This window comes from Sapajus apella, unplaced genomic scaffold (genome assembly GCF_009761245.1).
Source record: "Sapajus apella isolate SASKATOON/1434 unplaced genomic scaffold, GSC_monkey_1.0 scaffold26, whole genome shotgun sequence".
Taxonomy (NCBI): Eukaryota; Metazoa; Chordata; class Mammalia; order Primates; family Cebidae; genus Sapajus; species Sapajus apella.
The window spans coordinates 11,307,588-11,330,044 of NW_022436966.1; the positions used below are offsets into that span (position 1 = coordinate 11,307,588).

At 41.7% G+C, this 22,457-nt stretch overlaps 1 protein-coding gene, 1 non-coding gene and 1 pseudogene across 5 annotated transcripts in view; 2 read left to right on the forward strand and 1 right to left on the reverse strand.

Annotated features, from left to right (window-relative positions):
- Positions 1 to 22,457, reverse strand: part of COMMD1 (copper metabolism domain containing 1) — a 230,016-nt gene that overhangs the window by 22,107 nt on the left and 185,452 nt on the right. The window lies entirely within an intron of this gene.
- LOC116560700 lies at positions 2,782 to 2,875 on the forward strand (annotated as a pseudogene).
- Positions 7,271 to 7,341, forward strand: LOC116560738. The gene has a single exon (XR_004273119.1). It is a non-coding gene; the product is annotated as a small nucleolar RNA SNORD56 (small nucleolar RNA).

The following is a 22,457-nucleotide window of genomic DNA, read 5'->3' on the forward strand; positions in this document are numbered from 1 at the left end:
TGTTATAAATAAAAATAAACAAACATAATTAGTAAAAGTAAATAATTCTACTCTACTCTGTAGTCTGTCTTTTCATGAGAAAGAAAATATTTACCACACTACCCAAGACTATGTCAGAGGAGTCAAAAGAAATGGACAAAATGTTAGCCAAAACAACTAACTACTCTGAGGAAAAGTGAGGTATGTATATCACCAATGAAGATATTTAAAAAAAAAAATTTTTTTTTTTTTTTGAGGTGGAGTTTCATTCTTGCTCAGGCTGGAGATAAGTGGCACGATCTCGGCTCACTACAACCTATGCCTCCTGGGTTCAAGCAATTCTCCTGCCTCAGCCTTCCCAGTAGCTGGGATTATAGGTGCCTGCCACCACACCAGGATAAATTTTTTTGTATTTTTTTTGTATTTTTTTTATTTTTTTTTTGAGACGGAGTTTCGCTCTTGTTACCCAGGCTGGAGTGCAATGGCGCGATCTCGGCTCACCGCAACCTCCGCCTCCTGGGCTCAGGCAATTCTCCTGCCTCAACCTCCTGAGTAGCTAGGATTACAGGCACGTGCCACCATGCCCAGCTAATTTTTTGTATTTTTAGTAGAGACGGGGTTTCACCATGTTGACCAGGATGGTCTCGATCTCTTTACCTTGTGATCCACCCGCCTCGGCCTCCCAAAGTGCTGGGATTACAGGCTTGAGCCACCTCGCCCGGCCAATTTTTTTGTATTTTTAGTAGAAAAGGGGTTTCGCCATGCTGGCCATGCTGGTCTCAAACTCCTGACCTCAGGTGATCCACCCACCTCGGCCTCCCAAAGTGTTGGGATTTCAGGGATGAGCCACCGTGCCCGACCTTTTTTTTTTTTTCCCCCAGACAGTCTCACTCTGTTGCCCAGGCTGGAGTGCAGTGGCACTATCTTGGCTTACTGCAACCTCCCCCTCCCAGATTTAAGCGATTCTCCTGCCTTAGCCTCCCGAGTACCTGGAACTACAGGTGCATGCCACCATACCCGGCTAATTTATATAGTTTTAGTGAAGATGGCATTTCACTATGTTGGCCAGGCTAGTCTCAAACTCCTGACCTCAGGTGATCCACCCGTCTCAGCCTACCAAAGTGCTGGGATTACAGGCATGGACTACTGTGCCCGACCAAGAAAAACATCTTAACAATACAACTTACATACTTTCTCTGTAAAATTATAGTCTCTGTTTATCTCATCAACTTGGTTTGGCAACTTCTTTACCAATGGAGGAGGCAAGAACAGAATATGGTCCTGGCTGAGATGCCTTAGTTGGGTTTTGATGGTTTCTGAAGAATTTTAGCCACATTTATAAAATGTAAAACATCTGAAATACAGTTGTTACATAATTTGAAGCACATAAAAAATATAACAGGACCAGGTGCAGTGGCTCATGCCTGTAATCCCAGCGCTGTGGAAGGCCAAGGCAGGTGGACTGCTTGAGCCCAGGAGTTCAAAACCAGCCTGGGCAACACAGCAAACCCCATGTCTACAAAAAAATACAAAGATTAGCTGATCATGGTGGCCCATGCCTGTAGTCTCAGCTACAGGAGGCTGAAGTGTGAGAATCAACTGAGCCCAGGAGGCAGAAGTTGCAGTGAGCCAAGATCATGCAGTCCTGCCTGTGATACCAAGACCCTGTCTCCAAAAAAAGAAAAAAACCCTCCCTCACCAAAATATGACTCTCCTATATTCTACCCAGATTCGCCAGTTGTTCAATTGTTTATTTTACTATATTTGCTTTGTAAATCACTCTCTCACACACAACCACTTAAGTACATGATGTCATGTCCCTTTATCTCTAATTAGCACGTATATTTCCTACACTACATAGCCACAGTTATGTAAAATTGATAAATAATAATATCTAATTCAGTCTATATTCAAATTTTATCAAATGCCCCCAGTAATACCCTAAGTAGATATTTTTCTAGAATCAAATCCATAATCACACATTGCATTTGGATGTCATAACTCTTTTATCTTTTACTCACACTATTATTCCCACATTGAAATCCTCACTACTTCTGAATCTCACATATCTTTCAAGGCCTAGATTAAGTTCCATTTTCTTTTCTTCCTTTTTTTATTTTGAGACGGACTTTCGCTCTTGTTGCCCAGTCTTGAGTATAATGGCATGATCTCAGCTCACCACAACTTCCACCTCCTGGGCTCAAGTGATTCTCCTGCCTCCGCCTCCTGAGTAGCTGGGATTACAGGCGCATGCCACCACGCCCGGCTAATTTCGTATTTTTAGTAGAGACGGGGTTTCTCCATGTTGGTCAGGCTCGTCTTGAACTCCTGACCTCAGACAATCCATTCGCCTAGGCCTCTCAAAGTGCTGGGATTACAGGCATGAGCTACCACACCCAGCCAAGTTCCATTTTCTTAACGAGGATTTTCCTGATACTCCAGCCAAACAGGACTCTCCCTCCTCTGAATTAGTCGAAAATTTAATAATCTTACAAATGTGAGAAATATTGCACACTGTGTGTGTGCCTATCTATTTACTAGTTCCTCTCTGCAGTGATTAGTGAACATGGGCTTTGAAGTCATACAGACCTAAACGGAAATCTAAATAAAGACTCCACTTTCTAGCTGTGTGGTTGGCTAATCTGCAAACTAGTGGTTTTAACCAATTTAACAAATAAGGTTGTAAGAATTTGATGATAATGCATTTAAAGCAACTTTACAGTTTTTTTGGTGGTAAAACTATGTCTTACACCTCTGATTTTACCACAGTATCTCATACTCAGCAATATTAAAATCATATTGAAGACTATACTTTCAGGGATCATTTCTATAGTTTGTTACCAGAGAAGTTTCTCTGAATGTGTAGAGCACCAATGGGATCTAATTAAACTCCAGAGCTTCTGCACAGCAAAATAAACAATCATTAGAGTGAACTGGCAACCAACAGAATGGGAAAAAATTTTTGCAATCTACCCATCTGACAAACGGCTAATAACCAGAATCTACAAAGAACTAAAACAGATTTACAAACAAACAAACAAACAAACAAACAAACAAATCCATTCAAAAGTGGGCGAAGGATATGAAAAGACACTTTTCAAAAGAAGACATTTATGAGGCCAACAAACGTATAAAAAAATGCTCATCATCACTGGTCATTAGAGAAATGCAAATCAAAACCACACTGAGATACCATCTCACGCCACTTAGAATGGCAATCATTAAAAAATCTGGACAAATCATTAAAAAAGTGGAGAAATAGGAACACTTTGCACTGTTGGTGGGAGTGTAAATCAGTTCAACCATCATGGAAGACAGTGTGGCGATTCCTCAAGGACCTAGAAATAGAAATTCCATTTGACCCAGGAATCCCATTACTGGGTATATATCCAAAGGATTATAAATCGTTCTTTATAAAGACACATGCACACGTATGTTCATTGGGGCACTGTTTAAAACAGCAAAGGCCTAGAACCAACCCAAATGCCCATCAATGATAAACTGGACAAGGAAAATGTGGCACATATACAGCATGAAATACTATGCAGCCATAAAAAACGATGAGTTAGTGTCCTTTGTAGAGACATGGATGAATCTGGAAACCATCATTCTCAGCAAACTGACACAACAGAAAATCAAACACTGAATGTTCTCACTCATAGGCGGGTGCTGAACAATGAAAACACATGGACACAGGGAGGGGAGCATCACACGCTGGGGTCTGTTGGGGGTGTGTAGGAGAGGGACAGTGGGGGGTAGGGAGGTTGGGGAGGGACAACAAGGGGAGAAATGCCAGATATAGGTGACAGGGCAATGGAGGCAGCAAACCATATTGCCATGTAGGTACCTATGTAACAATCCTGCATGTTCTACACATGTACCCCAGAACCTAAAGTGCAATAAAATATATATATATTTAATAAATGTAAATATAAAATATAAAATAAAATATAAAATATATTTATTTTATATATATATAATAAATATATAAAATCAATTATATTGGCCAGTTAAGCACTATCTCTATTTACTTTCCCAAAGGGAAAAATAAGTCCTTCACTCTGACACTAACACACTGCACCTCTAGCAATCTAATCTGACCAAGGAACCTCGCTGCCAGCCTGAAATCTGCAGCAGTATCCTGCGTCCTGAGTGCTCCTAATGGCTGCCTCCTGATATCCTACTGCTCCCTGTACACACCCATCAGCTAGTGGAAGAATACCAGAGGCACCACAGTCGAGTATGTTCCTTCCCTCTGAGCTCTGGGTGTGACACTGGCCAGTGCAGCAGAGTGGGAGAGTATGACAGGGCACCAAACACAAACAAGACTCCAGCATAGAGCAGCCGAGAACGGGAGACAGCTTAGGAGACCGCTAATGAGCACAGGCTAAAAGCAGGGTCCAGAGCTCAGGGGCAAACTCTGTCTTTCCTGTCTACCCATGACTGGCAATCCTAAGAAAGAAGAGGAGAGTACTCAAATCGAGCAATTTTCTTATAAACAAATTGGGAGGTAATTTTTTTTTTTTTTTTAAGAGGCAGGGTTTCACTATGTTGGTCAGGCTGCTCTCCAACTCCCGACCTCAGGTGATCCACCTGCCTCAGCCTCCCAAAGTGCTGGGATTACAGGCGTGAGCTACCACTCCCGGCCTTGGGAGGTAACTTTAATATTAAAAAATAACACCAAAAAATCAGGAAGTCCACAGTTAAGATGCCATTCATATTTCATTTCCATAATTCCCTTACCCTCTTGATAAAGGCAAGAGAGGTGGTATACAGAACATTTCCAATCTATTGTTTCAGTATAATAATCTCGTCCTCCCCACCTCTGAGAAAATACCAATAAAATTATTCTACTTACGGTCAGTCAATTCTCTGTGTAAGAGATTAGAACAAAACAATAATTACAGCAGCTGCATCAATTCTTCAAAGTACAGAAGTACAAACCCACCTCGAGATTTGAGATCAAATATAATTTGGGGTTTTCTGTGTTATTATTCAAATATTCTATTATTTTTCTGTTTTTCCTTCTGTCACATAGAACTTCAAATGAAAGTAAAATGCTACTTAGGGATAAAACGTAAAATAAAAGAAAATTCCTGAATCCCTCATTTCAAACTGAGGGGATGGGCCTCCAGCAAAGCTAATGGAAAATTATATACTCATAAATGGGCTGTGATAAGGGTTTACATTTGCCATCTGAAAAGAGAAAAGAAAATTCTAAAGCAAAGCCTTTATATTTCTCTTCATCAACAAAGAGGAAAAATACAGTAACACAAATATAAAATGAAACTTCCAATAATTCTGTCATTTATAGAGCAAAGGCCCTAAGTCTGAGTCTGTCTCTGAGAAATATTTATTAAACAACTGGATGTTAAATCAATGAGATGACAAAAATGAACATACTGTACCCTGAAGACATGTTAGCATTTACTCCTTAGAATATAATGGCTTAGGCCAGGAGGGCATGGTGGCTCACGCCTGTAATCCCACACTTTGGGAGGTGGAGGCGGGTGGATCACTTGAGGTCAGAAGTTTGAGGCCACCCTGGCCAACATGGTGAAACCCCGTCTCTACTAAAAATACAAAAATTAGCCAGGCGTGGTGGTAGGTGCCTGTTATCCCAGCTACTCAGGAGGCTGAGGCAGAAGAATCGCTTGAACCCAGGAGGCAGAAGTTGCAGCGAGCTGAGATTGTGCCACTGCACTCCAGTCTAGGCAACAGAGTGAGACTCTGTCTCAAAACAAAAACAAAAACAAAACCATAATGGCTCTATCGGAAAATTCCAGAAAGTTACATATACTTTTTTTTTTTTAGACAGTGTCTTGCTCTGTTGCCCAGACTGGAGTACGGTGGCACAATCACAGCTCACCATAACCTCAATCTCCTGGACTCAAGCAATCCTCCTGCCTCAGCCTCCTGAGTAGCCAGTACTACAGGCACTCACCACCACATCCAGCTAATTTTTTCTTATTTTTTTTTAGTGATGGAGTTGTGCTGTGTTGCTCAGGCAAGTCTTGAACTCCTGGCCTCATGCAACCCTCTGACCTCTGCCTCCTAAAGTAGGGGAACTAAAGGTGTGGGCCACCCAGCCCATATATGTTTTTGTAGACATCTTTAATTCAAGGACAAAAATCTCTTCTCAGTTCACTCCACTGCATCATTCATGAGATCTTAATATAATGCTTAAAAGTTCAGTATATTTAGAGCATTTTGAAGGCTGGTGTTAGAAAAGAGTCTCTGCATGTAAATGCTGTTATTTTATACTGTTTCCCTTTCTCTTTATATATATTAAAAAAAAAAAAAGTCAGGAAGTGGGCTGTCTCCATCATTACCCATAGAACCCAAAGCAGTATTAAGGGGGAAATGGATTTGAGATTCTGACTATATGGGTTTAGATATGCCCCCACTATTATTAGCTGTGTGACCTTGGGAAACAAATTTAATTTTTTGAGTCTTGGCTTCCAAATCTAAAAAATGGAAAAATAATATCTATCTTGTAGGACTGTTATAAAGACTAAATAAGATAGCAGATGTACAAGCACCCAGCATTGTGTCAGGTATGAAACAGACTATCAATAAATGTTTGTTAGTCCCTCTTTCTGCCTTGTTACACATACCCAGTCCCCTGACACTTTATAAGGAGTTCTGCTAAACATTTTAACTACCAGCTCTATTTTCTTCAAAACAGGCACTTGGCTCTTAATAGTGACATAACAATCATGTGAAAGACTCCTGGGGCCTGACATTGTTCTGGAGAAACAAAAAAGCTCTCACGTTAGGGAACAGCACCAACTGCTTCAGGCTATGACAAGCCCCCAAACGCAAATCCCTTCCTGCATGTTTTTACGGTGTTACTTAACATCCTGAGAGCTTTGTGCTCTTCCAAGAGTCTTTTTCTCCCTGTAAGGATCAGGCACACTGCCCTCTCTTCCCTTCTTAAGAGAGGTTTTTATTCAACAAGACCACCCACTGCACTCAAATATTTGGAATCGGAAAAGGCCAGGTTGGACCATGAAGAAACTGGCAAAGTCTCAGGACTAAACAGTAAGCCCTTCTTAACCTTTTAAAATCTGGATTTCTGTGCTTGCTTTTCTTGAAAATAGCAGACTTGTTGATGTACTGGTTCAAACACATCTGCGTATTTTCCTCATCTACATTACCAAAGAACTTACCATGTAGAAGATTTGTTACTGAAATCCTGAATCTCAGACTATGACTACAATTTAATAAGGCAGTGCTTCCCAACCTCTCTCATTTCATGGTACAGCCAGACCTTAAAAAATGGCACCTCCCACAATGATGGCAATATTTTTTGTCAACAGCAGTTCACCTAGTGAGTGTTGAGAGTCTGGGTCTGAGTGAAAAGAAAAAAGAAAAAAAAATGGCACCGCCGGGCACAGTGGCTCACGCCTGTAATCTCAGCACTTGAGGTGTAATCTCAGCACTTGAGGTGTAATCTCAGCACTTGAGGTGTAATCTCAGGAGGCTGAGGCAGGCAGATCACACGAGGTCAGGGGTTCGAGACCAGCCTGGCTAACATGGTGAAACCTCTTTTCTACTAAAAATACAAAAAAAATTAGCAAGGAGTGGTGGCACACACCTGTAATCCCAACTACTCAGGAGGCTGAGGCAGGAGAATCACTTGAACCTGGGAGGCGGAGGTTGCAGTGAGCCAAGATTGCACTGTTGCACTACAGCTTGGGCAACAAGAGCAAAACTCCATCTCAAAACAAAAAGAAAAGAATAGAAAAATGGCACCTCTTAGAAAGCTCTGAATTAATGGGACCTGCAAGTATTGATGATTAGTAATGGGACTGTTGGGGCTCAAAAAACAATACCCCAAAGCATGGCACTTTGACATGCTGAGGGGACTGGGTACGTGTAACAAGGCAGAAAAAGGGACTAACAGTCTCTTTGAACTAAAAGAGACTGGATGGCCCCAGAAGCAGCCTCAGAAGCCAAGTCTCCGACTCTCTCCTGCCCTCTTGTCTCCCTTCCCTCTTTCCCCTTTCAAGTCATAGAAACCAGAGTTATTCTTCCTCAGGGTGGGTCACAGAAACTAGAACCCCTCACCCTCAAAGCAAGCCATAAAACCTAGAAAGGTCACTCTCTCCCTTCTAAACCCTTATTCCAGAGGGTCATATCTGGGAGGAAGGAGTGCTACACAGAGAGGCCAATAAGAATCTGAACAGAAAGGCCTTGCTGGTTTTTTCCCTGTTTATTGCCATTAGAACATACCCTATGTGCAGTTACATTTCTACACAACTGTCCATTCTTTATTAAACTTAAGCATAAAAACAGTTTTCCCTATGTCTTGGGATCTTCATTCTGCAGGCTCCCGTGTCACATAAAACTTTGATGACATAAATTTATTATGTTTTTCTCTTGTTAACCTGTCCTTGCTATCGGAGTGTCAGCTGCGACCCTTATGATGGGTGAGGAAAGGTATACTTTTTCCACCTTTACAAGGCTCAGGGCATGCCACCCCAAAATGTGCCTGGTTAGCATAAGGATTATATTATGAGAAATTGTAAGAGAAATGCACATCTATAAAGGAAATCTCCATTCGTAAAGGTATGTCCCTCTCCGCACCAGGAAAAGAAAGATGACTAAATTACTAGAGACTCAATCAATGGAGAATACACAGACTTAAATCTGCATTAACAAACCTTACCTTTGTTTTATGGTGCTTTTCCTGGCCATCTTAGCCGAGCCTTTCCCCACTCTTTTTTTTGTTTCAGAGAATGACAGTATTTGAGCCTGAAGTTTACACCTTTGAGATCTACCCTAGAGATTTACTCACCTCTCTGGGTTATTTCTCATATATAAAGGAGGTGTATGTTATTAAACTTCCATTTGTTTTTCTCTGGTTAATTTGTATTTTTTGAAGGGTGTCCCAGATAAGAACTCATGAATGATGGCGGAGAAAATTATTTTTCCTCCCTTATATTACAAAACGTTAAAGTACAAATAAGAGTGAGAGAAAGGAATACAAAGATAAACCTATTTGCCATCTAACACAGAGGCTTTTATCACATAAACGTAATTGTCTCAACTTCATGTATCTCACGCTCAGTGTCCACACTGCCTCACAGGGCTGATTACTCTTCACTTCTGTCAGACCTCAAGGAGAAAATGGGTGTCAGAAAAACAACTAATGTTTGACTTGGGGCAGTCAGTTGTCAATGTAAGAATTACAAAACTGTAAGTCAGTGAATTAGGCATTAAAAAACTAATTCAGTGTCTTGTACCTGCCAGGTATAGTTGTAGGCAATGAGAATTCAGCTTTAGATAACAGTGTCTGCCCTTCGGGCCAGGTGTGCTGGCTCATGCCTGTAATCCCAACACTTTGAGAGGCTAAGGCAGGAGGACTGCTTGAGCCTAGGAGTAGACGACCAGCCTGTGCAATACAGTGAGACCCCACACCTAAAAAAAGTCAAAAAAATTAGCCAGGCAAGGTGGTACGCCCCTGTAGTCCCAGCTACTCAAGAGGCTGAGGTGGAAGATTGAGCCCAGGAGGTTAAGACCATAGTGAGCTGTGATTGTGCCACTGCACTTAGTCTGGGCAACAGAGACCCTGTCTCCCACTGCTCACCAAAAAAAAAGGCAATTTAAATAGATTACATAAGGCTAGACATGGTGGCTCACACCTATAATCCCAACACTTTGGGAGGCAGGAGGATCACTTGAGGTCAGGAGTTCAAGACCAGCCTAGGCAACATAGCAAGACCTCTTCTCTACCAAAAAAAAATAAATAAATAAAGATCAGCAACACGTAGATTAATTCTTTCCATGTCATGAGAAAACTGTTAGCCATCTCCTAGGTAGTTTATTCAAGAGGATAAAGACAACTGAATAAATTACAGACAGAGGCTGACCCAGTTCCAATATTCAATTCTCACATTCTTGTTTAGTTGTTAGGGCTAGTGTGGTTACCTCTGTCCTTTGATAACATATAAAAACAGGATGACATCATTCACAGGGAGATCATGAAGGCCTAGACAGTATAAAATTACAAAGCACAAGACTAGAAATCAGAAGGCTGAAGTGATTGCATCTACTTCCAATTCTATCACCTAATACTCATGGGAATTTAGGTAATTCACTTAAAACTTTTGAAGCCTGACTTTCTTCATCTATTCTATCCCACTTCATAGGGTTTTAAGAAAGTTTTAAGAAGCCAATATAATAAAAGCACCTGAAAATGTTTAAAGCATTGGATAAATGCTAACTATAACTGCCTAATCAAAATGTTTATTAAAAATAAATAAACACCAATAAATGGTTAAGGGTTAAAAAAAAGTTTATAAGAAGACTCAAATGAAAAGAGACAAGCGTAGTGACATTTAAGACCAAAATGAGTTCTTGCTCCTGTATATTAGCTGTTTTAAAACCTTTGCTTCCATTCTACTGTCCCCAGGAGCTTTGGAGGAAATGGATCCCAAAAAGTGATATCAGGGCTTAAAGAGTGCTTTTTAGTGATTTACCCTCAACCTCACAAAGCCAGATCAGAAAATTACTTTCTGAAAGGTTTTTCATTTCTTGGTATGCTAATTACTTTCAATTAAGAGACAGGAAATAAGTATGAGGTCACTTCTCTTAGCTATTAAGTCATTATTAAGCACCTTGACAATCTCTGTTCTTCTTGGAATACTGCCCTTTTGGGTATTTCTATCTTAAATTCAATTGCCTGTGGAGCAGATAGGCCAAGTAGAGTCAAAGCTGGCTGGGGCAGTATGGGGAGAGTGAGGAGTGGTGGGACTGCAGTGGTGAGCACAGTATCATCTAAAGGAATAATAACTTCTCAGCTCTAGCCTATTATTTGTAGAAAAGTGGGCCCAGTGTTGCCAGATCTTTGTTATTTCAAAAGATTACAGAAACCGCATTTTGTGACACGCACCCAATTTTATTTTGCTTATAGTTATCTAGGTCTACTACAAATGGAAGGATATCACAGCATACCACCCCAAAATATGCCACCTTTGCAGAATGATTTTTTTGAACTGAAGGCAACTGTCAAACAGGAGAAATGCTTTGCCTCAAAGCAGAACATAAATCTCCTTTGTGGGAGTGTCCCCACCTTTTATACAGGAAGCATACAATAACTCTTAATCACCTGAGATGACTCTAGAGTCTTATTATTATTAGTTCATAGATAGCAAGAGAGAAATCTGCATAACAAACCTTCCTAAAACAACCCCTATATTTACCTTCCCACAATTTACCAAACCTGGAAAGCTCAAACCCCTTTTTGTCTTGTACATCTTCACAATTCACCACTTTTTGTTAAAAATGGTACATAAGATTTCAGGCCTAACCACTTTAGATCTTCACTTTTTTTTCTATGAAGTCCTCCATATGTACATGTAATAAACCGTTTCTCCTGTTAATCTGTCTTCTGTCAGTTTAATTGGCAGGGCCCCAGACACTGAAACTGGAGGGTAGAGGGTAAAGTTTTCTTCTCTCCTACAAAAATTATAGTCCAGAATTCTCTGGCTGTGAAAGAATGAGTTATGTATTTAAAAAGTATTTACTGTTGCCAATGTATACTTTATCATTCTGATATGGGGAAGTAAATATTAAGCAAGGCCTTGTAAGCTAGAGATGGGAGAGAAGATAGTTCAGGCTGGGCAAACATAGTATGCAAAAATACTGAGGTAGAAATACGGCAGGCTGGGCACAGTGGCTCACGCCTATAATCCCAGCACTTTGGGAGGCCAAGACCGGTGGATTATGAGGTCAAGAGATCGAGATCATCCTGGTCAACAAGGTGAAACCCTGTCTCTACTAAAAAAAAAAAAACAAAAATTAGCTGGGCATGGTGGTACGCGCTTGTAGTCCCAGCTACTCGGGTGGCTGAGGCAGAAGAATTGCTTGAACCCAGGAGACGGAGGTTGCAGTCAGCCGAGATCGCACCATTGCACTCCAGCCTGGGTAACAAGAGCGAAACTCCGTCTCAAAAAAAAAAAAAAAAAAAAAAGAAATATGAATATGGCCGGCATGCTGGGGGGATAAACAGACTCATTCTGCTGAAAGATAGGATTCCTTTTGAGAAGGAATAGAGCATAGGTGGGAAAAAATGTGAAAGACACTGAATTCTAGAGTTAAGATTTTTATAACCTTTAAAGGAAAAAGGCTGTAGAAAATGGAGAGCCATTCTGAGGAAGGGATTACTATATTTCATATATTGTAGAGCGTTATATGTTACCGTTCTTTCCATTTTTTCAAAAATAGAAGATAAAGCTGAATGCTGACACATGAAACTCGAGTTCTAAAAAACATTTCCAAACGAATGCCCATTTAAGCAAACACATTATAAGTAAACTCTGTTGGCAATGTGGTGGTCAAGATTTTCAAAGCAAAAATTAAATGATCTCTAAGAGGCTATTTATTTCTAATCAATAAAAACATTTAGAATTTAAAACCTAAAGGAAAGGCTACTGGACAGTTTGGCATTTTGTCAAGTTCATCAGGCAGAGCTCTCTTCAGGCTGTCTGAAAGTTGGCAAGAAGCTGCATAGAGAAGGCTGGCCTCATAAAAGTCTTCAACCAGGTACAACAGCCCCAGAATGCACTGCCACTCATATTCACCACATGGAGACTGCATGCCTCCAGCGGCTCATGTTTCAACCTCAGAGCCACTTTTGCTTCCTTCTGCAACAAATGATTCTGGGGCTACCAAGCTAGCTGATACTTTCAGTAAAAATTCCTAGAGACAAATGGCGAGGAGAATAGAGCTAATGACCCTCAACATTACCTGCAATACTAAAATACCAAATTAAATTAACTTTGTTCTTTTAGAGAAAACATCCTAGAGGATAGAGTTGAAAAGCAATATACACATTGCTAAATAACTTGAACTTTCCTATACGGCAATGAGGGAATCATTAATGAATTTTGCCTAGGTAAATAACATGATCCTTAAAATTTTAAGGAACACTAACCTGGTGGTAATATTCAGTAAGGCTTTAAGTGGTGAGAAAGATCAGAAGCAAGGAGACCAACATAAGCAAATGCAGAGCTGGGAATGAAAGAGCATGGTAGACCTGCAGGATAGTGAGGAGGCAAGCCTGGGCCTCACAGGGCCTAGGGACCCACCAGGAACTGTTGCTACTCTTGCAAGCATGTAGACTAATGTTTTTCTCCACTCTTCCTTTGTTTTTTGATTAACAGTTTCTCACACACCTGTCTATGGATGTGTGTGGATGTGCACTTTCCACACTGTCTTTACTTCTGCTTACTAATTCTTTTTCTTTTCTCCCAGAAAACTTCTGCAGTATACAGATGGCCAATAATTACTACCCTAACTCAAATTCTATGCGACCTCTGTTTGGGTGCTCATCACCAGCTGGCAGCTTCCCTATGTCTATAAATTGAAAATCCTGAGAGGAGTCTACATCTCAAACCTATTATCTCTGTCTGCGTGAAGCTCAGCACATCAAACCATGAAATACTTGTTTAGTGTGTAGATAGCCCACTCCCATTCAGGGTCTCCTCTGATCTAATTAGCTGAGGCCAGTGGTAGGATTGAAAAGCTGGCATGTGCTGGGCATGGTGGCTCACACCTATAATCCCAGCACTTTGGGAGGCTGAGGCGGGCAGATCACCAGAGGTCAGGAGTTCAAGACCAGCCTGGCCAACATGGTGAAACCCCGCTTCTACCAAAAATACACAAATTAGCTGGGCATGGTGGTGTGCACTTGTAATCCCAGCTACTCAGGAGGCTAAGGCAGGAGAATCGTTTGAACCCAGGAGGCAGAGGTTGCAGTGAGCTGAGATCGCGCCACTGTACTCCAGCCTGGGCAACAGAGCGACACTCTGCCTTAAAAAAAAAAAAAAAAAAAAAAGAAAAGGGGGCATGCTCTACTGAGAAGGGAGGCCCAGGCATTTGGGATTCCCTCCCCCTTGTCATCCACTGTGCATCTCAATAAAAGAGAGAGTGGGCCAGCTGGTGCCTCCTGAATCTCCTTCCTGAAAACAACAGGCTAGGCCTTGGGGAAACTCTCCAGAAGGCACTATTTTTACTTAAAACAAGATCAAACCAGAAACCTTTTCACATGTGAGTCCTAAAACTGTAAACCAAAACCTTTTCACATGTGAGTCCTAAAACTATGAACCTAAGATTCTTCCATGTGTAACATCTAAAGTATAAGCCTATATAAAGGCTGCACCTCCCTTTGTTAAACGAGCTTGGCTGTTAGGCACCTATGCCACCTTGCTCCCAGCTGAAATAAATTCCTTCCTCCTGTATTCGGTGTCCCAGAGATCCTTTCCCACAGCCGCTCCTGCTACACTACTATTCACACAACAAGGGCATAGGGAAAGTAGTGTCCTTTAGGTCAGCTGACAGGGTAGGGCAGGCAAAGATACATATTTTTTTGCTATAGCTCAGAAACAGCAAAAGGCTACCCTGAGTAGAACATAGAGAATGTTAAAAACCAAGGATGTTAGAAGTGACGGCCATTTAACATTAGCAAACACATATAAGATTAAATGGTACTGATAGAAAAAAATTGATTATTTGACTCAACATGATGTATATGTGCCCCTCGGTCCAAGTAAAGTGCCATATATAAACACTTAGTTTTACCCAAGTGAAAACTGTTCATTTCGTGTCAGGCATAGTGGCTCACACCTGTAGTATCAGCATATTGAGAGTCCAAGGTAAAAGCATCACTTGCTGGACATGAGCTGTGCTCACACCACAGCACTCCAGCCTGGGTAACAGAGCCAGCTCCTGTCTCAAAAGAAAAAAAGTTCATTTCTAAAGGATTTCATAGGTCTTTAAAATATAATCCCTGACATAGTTTGGATATTTACCCCTGCCCAAATCTCAAGTTGAATTGTAGTCCCCAGTGCTGGAGGCTTGGTGCTGGCTTTGAGACAGTAAATGAGTTCTTGAGTGATCTTGTCATTTGTTTGAGATGGAATTTTGCTCTTGTCGCTGGGCTGAAGTGCAGTGGCGAGATCTCGGCTCACTGCAACCTCTGCCTCCCGGGTTCAAGCGATTCTCCTGCCTCAACCTTCCGAGCAGCTGGGATCACAGGCACCCACCAACACATCTGGCTAATTTTTGTATTTTTAGTAGAGACAGGGTTTTGCCACGTTGGCCAGGCTTGTCTTGCATTCCTAACCTCTGGTGATCCACCTGCCTCAGCCTCCCAAAGTGCTGAGATTACAGGCATGAGCCACTGTGCCCAACCCCATCTGGTCATTTAAAAGTGGCAATTCCTCCCCTTCCTCTCAAAAATTAAAGTTTCAGAGATCTGATGTTCATATGATTTTCTAAGAACTTACATATTATTTAGCATTAATAACACATTTCAATACATCAAACTTAAGTTTAATAAATGCTATTTACTCACTATTATATCACTAAATAATCTGAAACCCAAAATAACCCTATACAAAATTAGTATCAGCAAGGAAGGTGACAGACAAGCAAGGATTTCAAAAGAAATTAAAACCCAAAGCAAGCAATTTAGCCTAGATTCTGATAATCATACAAGAGATTCTTCTGTTTTCTTAGCGTTCTTTACAACTCAATCTACTATTGTTATATACATATGCTTTCTTTACATTGCTGTTTCTTGAACCTAGAAGACATATTGTGTTTTGTTTATAGTTTTATCTCTAGCACCTCGAATTGTACCTGGCATATAGCAGGCACTTCTAAATGACTGACCGACCAGCTGGCAGGAAGAACGTAAGAATGGAATAAAGTGAGGAATGTGTTCATTGTTGTTGTTTTATTTTGAGGCGGAGTCTACCTCAGCTGCCCAGGCTAGAGTGCAGTGGTGCGATCTTGGCTCACTGCAGCCTCCACCTCCTGGGGTCAAGTTATTCTCCTGCCTCAGCCTCCCAAGTAGCTGGGATTACAGGCGCCTGCCACCACACCCAGATAATTTTTGCATTTTTAGTACAGATGGGGTTTCATCATGTTGGTCAGGCTGGTCTCAAAGTCCTGACCTCAGGTGATCCACCTGCCTTGGCCTCCCAAAGTGCTGGGATTACAGGCATGAGCCACCATGTCTGGGCTGTTGCTCTCTTTTAAACTTTTTGTAGAGATGGGATCTTGCTATGTTGCCCAGACTCATTGTGAGCTCCTGGCTTCAAGTGATCCTCTATGTTGGTCTTCCAAAGTGTTGGGACTGCAAATGTAAGCCACTGTGCCCAGCCTAAGAGATGCAGTGAATCTTGCTAACCCATATTACTATCCTATAACAAGCTTCATCAAAAAGTATACTGACGGGCTGGGCACTTTGGGAGGCTGAGGCGAGTGGATCCCTTGAGCTTAGGAGTACAAGAGCAACAAAGTGAGACCCTGTCTGTATAAAAAATACAAATATTAGCTGAGCATGGTAGCATGTATGTGCAGTCCCAGCTACTCAGGAGATCTCACCTCAGCTACTCTGAAGTGAGAGAATCACTTAAGCCTGGGAAGCAGAGGTTGCAGTAAGCCGAGATCATGCTACTGCACTCCAGCCTGGGTAACAAAGCCAGACCCTGTCTTGGAAAAAAAAAATACTGATGGCATACATTACAATTCTGAGAATAATTTATTATAAATGATAGAAGGTTCCATTTCTGTTTACATTGCGGATTTCAGGAAACATGTATAAAGACAGCAACTTTTGGCCAGGCACGAAGGCTCAAGCCTGTAATCCCAGCACTTTGGGAAGCCAAGGTGGGTGGATCACCTGAAGTTGGGAGCTGAAGACCAGCCTGACCAACATGGAGAAACCCCATCTCTACTAAAAATACAAAACTAGCTGGGCACGGTGGTACATGCCTGTAATCCCAGCTACTCGGGAGGCTGAGGCAGGAGAATCACTTGAACCCAGGAGGCAGAGGTTGTGGTGAGCCGAGATTGTGCCACTGCACCCCAATCTGGGTAACAAGAATGAAACTTCATCTCAAAAAAAAAAAAAAAGATAGCAGCTTTTTTCTGTGCTTTATGATCTGTGAAGTAAAATTATTCGAGTCATTTTTTAGGGGTAGTACAAAGATAAACCAGGCAATTTTTGAAACTGCTCAATTGGTCTGTACAGTGAATTATAAAATTTAACTAAAAGTTGAAAGCAAAGATGACTACATGCTAAGTTATAAAAGTGTGACTGTGTCCTATACATGGTCTACACCCAAAATAAACTCATGATAGTGTGGAAGAGATGTATATACTGTAGGGGCCAAGGGCCCTCTGAAAATTTGCTGAAAAGAATCACTCACATGGGGCAGATTAATATGAAAAAATGTAGACAATTTTATTTAACCTGCATTCACAGAAGCCTTTACATTGGAGAGACAAAGATAGAGGGGAAATTTTCCATTTTTGTGCATAGGTTCAACAAAGTATGGAAGAGGTATAGAAACATGATTGGACTAAAAGAATCTAATGCTAAAGACTCTAAAACTAATAGAGTGGAGAAACCCAGCAAGGCCTGTCTGTCTAAATTCTTCCTGGCCTCTCTGAGCATGCATTTCTTCCTTCTGGGTGTGGGACAGGACCCTCTGTGAAACCAGGGTCTTATGACCTACAGTCAAATAAGGAAGGTCAATTTCTTTATGGCCAGTTTTTACACAGAAAGGCAGAGGGAATGTAAGAGTAATACTTTTGGTTTTATGGCTAGTTCTGGGGACAAGGAGTTCTGGTTTCTATGACCCACTTGGGGAAGAGGGATTCTAGTTGCTATAGTTAGCCTTAGGGGAGAATGGGACTGAGAGGCAGGACAGCAGGGAGCAGAAGGTCAGAGAAAAACTTCTGCTTTTGAAGCTTTTGTTTTGGGGTATTGTTTTCTGAGCCCCAGCAATACACAATGAACTACAATTTGAAGTAAAAGGTCAAAGATATAATAGAAAAGGTTTAGTTCAGATAGTCCAAGTGATACAGAAAAAAGAGAAAATTTAGTTCAGGTATTTGAGTGCATATTAAGTCTGAATGAAGGAATTAAGAGTTTCATGAAGCAAATGGCATCTGTACTAGAATTTTCACAAGGAATAAAGAAATATTTTGAAGCAGAGGGAATATCAAAATAATAAAAATAGTACAGAGGGTGTTTACATAAATTTTTTAAGTCTAATCTCATGGAAGAAAGTCCAGGTGATTTACAGTCAAAGTGAGATGTTGTAAGGCATTGGGACTTTATTTCAAGTGATGGGAACATGTGATATAATAGGAAATATGTATGGTCTTTATGGTTCCTTACACACATCTCCTAAAATCCTTGGAATCTGGTGATAAGAGTGTTTCTCGTATGCTAATGAGATGAGTGGTGGTGGTTGGGGGGCGGGGCTAGTTTCAAGATGGGGCCGGTAGTCAGAAAGACCAAAGCATGATTTGAGGGATTAAAAATTTCAGTCCTCCAGGCTGGCCTTCAGGGAGAGGAGAGGAGATGGAGATTGAGTTAATCACCAATGGCTAATGATTTAATCAATGGTGCCTGCAAGAGAGAGACTCCATAAAAACCCTAAACAACAGGGTTTAGAGAACTTTCAAGGTGAGGAGCACATTGAGGTACTTGCTAGAAGTGTGGTGTGCCTGGAGAGGGCATGGAAGCTTTGCACTCTTCTTCCATACCTTGCCCTATGCGTCTCTTCCATTTGGTTGTTCCTGAGCTGTATCCTTTATAATAAACCAGTAATGGTAAGTAAAGAACTTTACTTCATGTGCTATTCCAGCATATTATCGAACTGGGGGTAGGGATCATGAGAATACCCAATTTGCAGCTAGATATAAGTGTGGGTAATCTCTGGGGACTTCCTTTTTTTCTTTCTCTCTCTCTCTCTCTCTCTCTGGAGAGTCTTGTCCTGTCACCCAGGCTGGAGGGCAGTGGTACAATCAGGGATCGCTGCAGCCTAGACCTTCTGAGCTCAAGTGATTCTCCTGCCGCAGCCTCCTGAATAGCTAGAACTACGGATATGTGCCACTATGCTCAGCTAATTTTTAATTTTTTAAATTTTTTATGACAGAGTCTTGCTCTGTCGCCCAGGCTGGAGTGCAGGGCTACAACCTCGGGTCACTGCAACCTCCACCTCCCAGGTTAAAGCAATTTTCCTACCTCAGCATCCCAAGTATCTGGGATTACAGGCACTCATTACTACGCCTAGCTAATTTTTGCATTTTTAGTAGAGATGGGGTTTCACCACGTTGGCCAAGCTGGTATTGAACTCCTGACCTCAGGTGATCCACCCACCTTGGTCTCCCAAAGTGTTAGTATTACAGGCATGAGCCACCTTGCCTGGCCTAAGTTTTTAAATTTTTTGTAGAGATGAGGTCTTGCTATGTTGCCCAGGCTTTGTGGAGGAAAATCTGCATCTGTAAAGAATCTCTATTAACATATCTAGATCTTTTTCTTCCAGGCCCTCCCAATCCTGAAGAGAAAAGCTAAATGTCTCGTACTTTTTAAAGATCTGAATAGGAAACATTTGTCATCTATTATCTCTAAGGGCAGCCACTATAAGGCTTCAAAGGAAACTTCGTCTCCACAATTTTTTATCTTAACCTGAACATTTCCCAGGTCTTTAAAAAACTCAACCAATGGTCAAAAAATGTTTAAATTTACCTATACACTGCAACACTCCCCACCCCCTGGTTTGAGTTATCCTGCCTTTCTGAACCAAACTAATGTTATTTCTTAAATGTATTTGATTGATGTTTCATGCCTCCCTAAAATACATAAAACCAAACTGTACCCAAACCACCTTGGGCACATGTTCTCAGGACCTCCTCAGGGCTGTGTCACAGGCCACAGTCACTCATATTTAGCTCAGAATAAATCTCTTCAAATATTTTACAGTGTTTGACTCTTTTCGTCGACAATAATCTGGTGCTCAAACACATGGGGCCACAAAGAAGACTGAGGACCCTGAAGGAGTTACCTGAAACCTGAGCTAAGGTACCAGCAAGGACCCACTGAAGTCTCACCGAGTCCTAGGCTTCTCCAGTGGAACTGGTAAGTCCACCTGAGTCCTGGACCTCCCATTTTGGTTGATGGTCCTTGATTTATATGAGCTGTTTTTTTTTTCTCTTTTTTCTCCTAGGAAGTTGGTTAAAATCTTGATTTTAGTTTCACAGGTACATTCAAAACAGTTTCTCCATTGCCATTTCTCTCAAAATTAATCTCAATTGGTTTGTCTGTATGCACTTTGTGTGAGGAACTGAACTGTTATTTTTCATAAGTAAATGAGATATTGAGTTCTTCAGTACTGGAAAGGACATTCTGCTCCTCCCAGTCGAAAGGTGCCCCTGGGTGACCAGGGGCCTCATGGGAGTGTCTGGGGGGTTGGCCCTCTGCAACGTGCAGTGGCCCTACAGGAAACTCCCCAACAAATATTAATTTTAAAAGGATCATCCAGGAAACGCATGTAAGGGCTGATCACCCAGTGTTTTGAAAGTTCTCAGAGGTGACAGACCTCTGAAGAGAGAAATTGAGACACATAAGAGGGTAGAAACAACTCAGTGATGACACACTGCGGAGTGCTGCCCGTAAGTAGCACATGCCACCACAGAAAAGCCTTAAGCTATTAGCTGGGCATGGTGGCGCGTGCCTGTAATCCTAGCTACTGAGGAGGTTGAGGCAAGAGAATTGCCTGAACCCAGGAGGCGGAGGTTGTGGTGAGCCGAGATCGCACCATTGCACTCCAGCCTGGGTAACAAGAGTGAAACTCTGTCTCAAAAAAAAAAAAAAGAAAAGCCTTAAGCCACAGGTCAGTTGCTCTTGAAAAAAAAGGAGAGATGGAAAATAAACCGGCCAAAAGAGAGGAAAGGCAAGGAGAGTGGTCCCCTACAGACACCGCAACTGGGCTTATGTTTAATAACTATGGTGCCTTGACTTGCAAGTATTTATGTAAATAGGAAGATCTTACTAAAGTTAACTTGGGTCTAAGGTTTCCAAAATGGGGAACTTCTGATATCCCTAACCTGGTTTTCTTGCACACTAGATTAGAAAAATTAGGCCCCCAAATGAAAGAAAATGAATGGGAATCGTACTTAGCTGGCACCTAGAATCATCAAAAAGAAGAAATGATAAGCTTGCCTCCCTCCAGGAAGTTAATAAAAAAAATGTTTGAAACTGTCTCAGAATTAAAGAAATTAGTAGAAGCCACTTCTGAAATCAGGAAGGCTCCAGAAACTGTCTCCCCTTCTGCTCCTCCTGACCTTCTGCTCTCTGAACTTCCTTGTCTGGACAATTTCATTTTTCCTTCTCCTTCCCGTATTCCCTTGCTTCAAGTAAGAGGGGGTCAGAAATAGTTGGACAAAATAATATAGTAGTTGCTCCTTTTAGGGTAAAACCCACAGGCAGAGGAGATCCTAACATAACATATACCCCCGGACCAAACCAGAGTTAAAGGCCCTGGTACCTGAATTCCCCAATCTGGCTGACGATCCCTTTGGGTTTTCTAAGGAATTCCAATTAATGCTTAAAACTTATGATCGAGAGTTCTCTGACCTATATCAGCTGGTTGAGTTGCTGGTCCCCAAAACAAAGCTGAAGAATGATTTAGAGTAGCAGATTGTAAACAGCCTTTAGAAGATTTTGACAAAATAGATGCAACTGGAAGAGAGAAATGCAGAGAGCTTTGCAATTGCCTCTGTGAAAATATACCACAGATATTCCCCAAGGTTATAGATTGGGCAAAGGTGAAACAACATAAAATATGCCCAAACAAAATCATGCCTGACTTTTATATCAGGTTTGAAAGGACATTCAAACAGTTTTTAGGAATACCTCCTGAAAAGTAAGTGACACCTTACTAAATTCTGGGTTTATGTAAGTTTAGAGAAGGAGTTAGCAGCCCAATAAAGAGGAATAATGTGGCTTGGGCTTCTTTGCCCACCAGCCACCTAGTCACCCTAGCTGACCATTGTCACAAACAATCCTTAAGAAAAAAAAGACCGGCTGAGCATGGTGGCTCACACCTGTAATCCCAGCACTTTGGGAGGCTGAGGCGGACAAATCACGAGGTCAGGAGTTCAAGACCAGCCTGACCAACATAGTGAAACCTCATCTCTACTAAAAATACAAAAATTGGCCAGCTGTGGTGGCACACGCCTGTAATCCCAGCTACTCAGGAGGCTGAGGCAGGAGACTCGCTTGGACCCAGGAGGCAGAGGTTGCAGTGAGCCAAGATCACGCCACTTCACTCCAGCCTGGGCAAGAGCAGTGGTTCATGCCTGTATTCCTTGCACTTTGGGAGCTCAGGAGTTTGAGACGATCCTGGCTAATATGGTGAAACCCTGTCTCTACTAAAATTTACAAAATTTAGCTAGGTGTGGTGACACATGCCTGTAATCCCAGCTACTCCAGAGACTAAGGCAGGAGAATCTCGCTTGAACCAGGGAGGAAGAGGTTATAGTAAGCTGAGATCATGCCACTGCACTCCATCCTAGGCAACAAAGTGAGACCCTGTCAAAAGAAAGAAAGAGAGAAACAGAGAGAGAGGGGAGGGAGAGGGGAGAGGGGGAGGGAGAGAGAGAGA